The following is a 5,882-nucleotide window of genomic DNA, read 5'->3' as shown; positions in this document are numbered from 1 at the left end:
TTTGATGGTGAATCGAGTTTCAGTCTGTGGAAGATTAAAATTAAATCTTCCTTGATCCTACAAGGTCTATGGAAAGCAATCGAGGATAACTTTCCAAAAGGTATGAAAGAGGCGGAGAAGGCTGATCTAAAGGAGAGAGCATTGAGTGCGATTTTTATAAGCGTAACTAATAATGTCCTACGCGAGATTGCTGGTGAAAGCTGAACATCTGCGGCATGGAAGAAATTAGAGGGGTTATACTCTGCCAAATCACTGACCAACCACCTGTATCTGAAGAAAAGGCTTTACAATCTAAGCATGAGCGAAGGTACATCCATTAAAGAACATCTAGATGAATTCAATTCAATCATTATAGACCTGAAGAATATTGATATTGAGATTGATAGTGAGAATCAGGCCCTTATTGTGTTATGTTCTTTGCCACCCTCCTATGAAACTTTTGTTGATATTTTATTGTATGAGAAAGACAGTATTTCACTAGATGATGTTAGTAATTCTCTAAAATCGAAGGAGTTGAAATAGAGAAAGATTTGAGGGGGAAGGTTTAATGAGCAAGGGAAGAACACATTCAAGGGAGGGTCTTTCCAGCAAGAAGAAATCTAAGGCCAGATCTAAGTCAAGAATGAAAAAGGCCAACTGTTTTGAGTGCGGGGAGCAAGGTCACTACAAGAGAGACTGTCCCAAGTTAAAAAATAAAAAGGGAAAGCAATCAGAAAGTTCTACGAACGTGCGAACTTGGTTGATAGTTTTATTGATTCTAATGGTGATGATAGTGCTAGAGAAATTTTATCCGTGAGTTCAGATCATGGAAAAAATTCCTGGATTCTTAATACTGTGCTACTTATAACATTTGTCCACCTGTAAACCGGTGCATCACTTATAAACAGATGAGTGGCAAGGTGTTTCTGGGCAATGATCATACATTATCTGTTGAAGGAGTTGGTAACATCAGATTGAGGATATTTGATGGTGTTGTCAGAACTATAGAGTGTTGGCATGTTCCAGGACTAAAGAGGAACCTGATATCTCTTGGGACACTTGACTCTCATGGATTCAGATACCATGCAGAGAATAGAGTTATCAAAGTATGCAAGGGCTCTATGGTACTCATGAAGAGTAGTTTGGTTTCAAGATTGTATTTTCTTCAGAGCAGTATAGTTTTAGGGGAAGCTGCAGTAGCATCCGGAAGCAATAATCAGAATCAGACTCAATTGTGGCATATGCGTCTTGGTCATATGAGTGAAAGAGGATTATTTGTGTTAAGCAAGTGGGATTTGTTGGACGGGCAGAAAACAAAATCTATGGACTTTTGTGAACACTGTGTGTTTGGCAAACAGACTAGGGTGAAGTTCGATAAAAGAGCAATGCATAAGACCAGAGGAACGGTGGAATATACCCACTGAGATCGGGGTCCTAACAGAATTCCTTCCAAAAGCGGTGCCAGGTACTTCACACTACAAGAAAATATCAGAATAGAAACCGAATTTAGAAACGGATTTATGTCGATTTATAATTTGAAACAGATTTTGAAATGGAAATTTGGTAGAACAGCTTCAATACATTAAAAACCAATTAGCAACGGATTAGAAATAGAAATTAGAAATGAAAACTCATCGGTTTCTAAATTATGAATAACAATTTGGTGGCAAATTTAGCAACTATTTATAAACTGATTACAAACCGATTTCTAAAACTGAATAATTTTCCGTTTCTAATATTTGTCATATTAGAAACAGAATATATCGGTTCCTAATTTCTTTCAATTTAATTTAAAAATCGATTTCATTCAGTTTCAAAATAAAGTATTATCTATTTATATTTAGAAACCGATTCGTATCGGTTTCAATATTCATATAATTTCTATTTTATTTACTAAAAATTAAAGTCTGTATAGAAACTGATTCCTATCGGTTTCAATTTCCCTTGGTTATATTTAGAAACCGATTTTGTCGGTTTCAAAATAAATCTAATTATTAATTTTATTTATTAAATTTTAAGGATAAATTAGGAACCGATTCATATCAGTTTCTAATTACCTAAAAAATTTAGAAACCGATTTATATCGGTTTCAAAAGTAATGTAATTTCCATTTTATTTACTAAATTTTAAAATAAAATAGAAACCGATTCCTTTCGGTTTCTAATTACTTAATAGATTTAGAAATCGATTGCTTTCGGTTTCCAATTTTACTTAAAACGTTGGAAACCGATTCCTATCCGTTTATATTTTCCTTTGTTATATTTAGAAACCGTTTTATGTCTGTTTCTAATTCCAAAGTTATTTAGAAACCGATTGTTTTCGGTTTCAAATATTAAATTGTTCTCTAATTATATTTATAATTTCTATATTATTTACTAAATTTTCAAAATAGAAACCGATTTTTACCAATTTCTAATTTTTTCATTGATGCTTAGAAACCGATAGCTTTCGGTTTCAAAATTTATCTATTTTATATTTGATTTAATAAATTTTAAAGTAAAGTTAGAAACCGATTTCTGTCGGTTTCTATTTCCTCTATATTTAGAAATCGAGTTTTGTCGGTTTCAAAATCAATGAAATTTTAAAATAAATTAGGAACCGATTTATACCGGTTTCTAATTCTTTTAGTTATATTTAGAAACCAATTGCTTTCGGTTTCAAAAATTAAAGTGTTATCTAATTATTTTTATCTAATTTTAATTTTAATTATATAGAATTATATTAATTTTATTTTCATAAAACTATAGGGGACAATTTAATTTCAAATATATATATATTATATTAATTTTTTTATACTATTCTAGAGAAATGTCTTTCATAAACTTACCCTATTAAAATAATTTAAATCAATATTTAATTATATTTTATAAAAATTAAAAAATATTTACAAATAAATACTAATTTAATACTAGCTCCATTCTATGTCAATAATTTTTAAAATTTTTTTTAAGAATTAAAAAATTATTGGATAAATATTTTTATAAAAATAATATTAAAAATTAATTAAAATTTGTTTATAATATCATTGAAATGTAAAAATATGTGAAAAAAAAAATAAATATATTGAGAATAATAATAATTAAAGTAAAGTTAAAAAATAATTAATATTTTCATAATTTTTTAAAATAACAAATAAAATAGAAAAAAAATTTTAAATGAGAGTGCTAAATTACATAAAACTGAGTAGTTTTAAGGATGGGTGAACTTAACAAATCTAAAACACTCCTCTGTTCTTCATTGCCGCCCCTTGCTTCTTAAAGTTTCGATCACTCCCAGACGCTACGCCCTCAGTTGAACGAGCGTCTTGCTATCAAGCTAGCTGTTGCATTCCTTCACGAAGCTCATCGTTCAAATTTGATAAACTCATTTTATATAAGTATTTTAGAGTAGTTTTGCATCTATTTTGCCTTTTTAGTTTACTAATTTTATGCTTTTAATACTTATTTTAGTTAATTTGTTAATTTTAGTTTCATTATATTTGATTTTCGAAATTTTAATATTTTTGATAGGTTTTAATAAGGTTTAAAGGCAAAAAGTTCCATATAGAAAAAATTCAAAGTGATTTGGAAGCCTAAAGTGGTGTGAAAAATAAAGAAAATTCACTTAAAGAAGAAGTCCAGCCTAGACTTTCAAGGGCTTCAACATGTCCCGTGTTGAGGGTCGTGTGAAGATAAGAGTCAGCCAGTAGGAATCCACATGAGGCATGTAAATTCACACTGGGTCATGTAAACAAAGATTTCAGAACAAAATACACCGAAAGTTTCAAGGGTTTCAACATGCCCCATGTTGAGGGTCGTGTGAAAATAAGAGTCAGCCAGCAGGAATCCACATGAAGCATGTAAATTCACACTGAGTCATTTAAACAGAGATTTCGGAACAAAACACGCTGAAAGTTTCAAGGGCTTCAACATGCCCCGTGTAGCTGGTCGTGCAGAATCTAAGGCTCCTCCTCCGAATCAACATGAGGCACGTGGAAAACAACTTAAATCAACATGAGGCAAGTGGGATGGAGCTGGCAGATTTGCTGACATGAAAAAATTTTCTCTTTTCACACCTTTTATACCTTTTGTCTTTATCCCTTTAGAGACTATTTTTAGGGCAAACCTTGAGGGGATATATAAGCATCATATTCTCATTTTTACCAAAAGGACAAAGAGGGAGAAAAATCAAAAGAGAAAGGAAAGAGGGAATCACACCATTTCTAGGAGGAAGAACACCTGCAGAGTGACGTTTTCCAGCTTACATTTTCAGAGATTTGGATCTTCTTCTTCTGGATTCTTTTATTTTTAGTTTTATTTTCATATTTTCTTGCTCTATTTCATATTTTCTTGCTCTATTTCATATTTTCTACTTGTAAATACAAGCATGAGTGAGTAGATACTTAAGATTTCAGAGTTGGGTGTAATAATTTAAGTTTTATTTGTGAATTTGGACTGGTTTTAACCAGATTTTTAGTATATATAAGCTTTGATTCTCATCTTGTGTGCTTATTTACATACCCATTATTGGTACCCTTTGGGTTTTGTTCTTAATCTTAGATTGAAGGACCGAGAGGTGAAAATTTATGATAGATAATCAAGATAATGAACTTAATCACCTAGTGTTAGAAATAAACTAGTGGATTAAGAGGAATTTCAAGTTGATTAAAATGCTTAAAGGATTTTGGGTAATTAAACATCGCATGAGAGTGGGGTTTAGTTTCCTTTAAAACACTCTTTAGTTTGCTTGAAAGAGAAATCAAAGGAAATCAGAATCAACTTCCTTCAAACTTGTATTTCCCTTAATCTTGGCTTTGTCTATCCAAATTCCAATGAAATTTACTTCATGAACCTCAACTCTGGAATCAATTTTTACCATTAATTAATTAAATATTTTGTTACTTACTGAAATTTTAGTAAATTAGTATAGTGCTTAGAATTTTAATTGCTTAATTCATTATAATTTCCTTATTTTCTCAATTTAATTTGTTGCATCTCTTACTCTATTTTTGGTACAAACTATCGATAGCCCAAATAATTGTGACTTTTATAGTTTGATACTAAAATAATAAATCTCTGTGGGATGATATCTTTTCTTTACAACTTGAACGACCCGTATACTTACGGAGTACGCAATCAAGTTTTTGGCGCTGTTGCCAGGGATTTGTTTTGTTTGATATTAGACGATTGATTGTTTGGTTAATTTGGGCATTTTATTTTTGATTTTAATTTCTTTTCTTTATCATTTTACTTTGAGATTTTCTTATTTGGTTTTTCAGGTACATATCTTTTATATGAGAAGAACAAAAAGTGCAGAAATTGATTTAATTTTTGATCCTGAGATTGAAAAGACAGCTAAAGCTTTAAAAACAAAGTCTAAAAGAAGAAAAGCTGAACTCAGAATTCAAAGACAGCAAGAGCAACATCAAGAGCAATAAGTGATAGAAGCTATGACAAACAACAACAACCGATCAATTAAGGATCATGCTTTTCCAAGTTTTGGAGATTTTAGACCGAGTATAGTGGAAGCAAACAACTTTGAGTTGAAGCCCTCGCTTTTTCAAATGGTTCAACAATCACAGTTTGGGGGAGGTCCTACTGAGAGTCCACATGTGCACCTTGCACATTTTCTTGAAATTAGTGACATGCTGAAGATAAATGGAGTGTCAAATGATGCCATCTGATTGAGATTATTTCCTTTTTCTTTGAAGGATCGTGCTAGGGAGTGGTTGCATTCATTACCTCCGGGCTCAATAACTACTTGGGATGAGTTGTCACAAGCGTTCTTGGCTCAATACTTTCCTCGTAGCAAGACTACAAAATTGAGAAATGAATTAACTTCTTTCAGCCAAGGGATGATGAGAGTCTTTATGAAGCTTGGGAGAGATACAAGGATCTTCAAAGGAGATGTCCACATCATGGAAT

General features: G+C 31.5%; 1 non-coding gene across 1 annotated transcript; it reads right to left on the bottom strand.

Moving 5' to 3' along the window:
* Positions 1 to 5,776: 5,776 nt before the first annotated feature.
* On the bottom strand, positions 5,777 to 5,882 carry LOC131174378 (small nucleolar RNA R71). The gene has a single exon (XR_009144626.1). It is a non-coding gene; the product is annotated as a small nucleolar RNA R71 (small nucleolar RNA).

Source organism: Hevea brasiliensis, chromosome 15 (genome assembly GCF_030052815.1).
Source record: "Hevea brasiliensis isolate MT/VB/25A 57/8 chromosome 15, ASM3005281v1, whole genome shotgun sequence".
NCBI classification, from domain to species: Eukaryota; Viridiplantae; Streptophyta; class Magnoliopsida; order Malpighiales; family Euphorbiaceae; genus Hevea; species Hevea brasiliensis.
The sequence above is the reverse complement of the archived record's forward strand: the minus strand, read 5'-3'. Positions and strand labels throughout refer to the sequence as shown.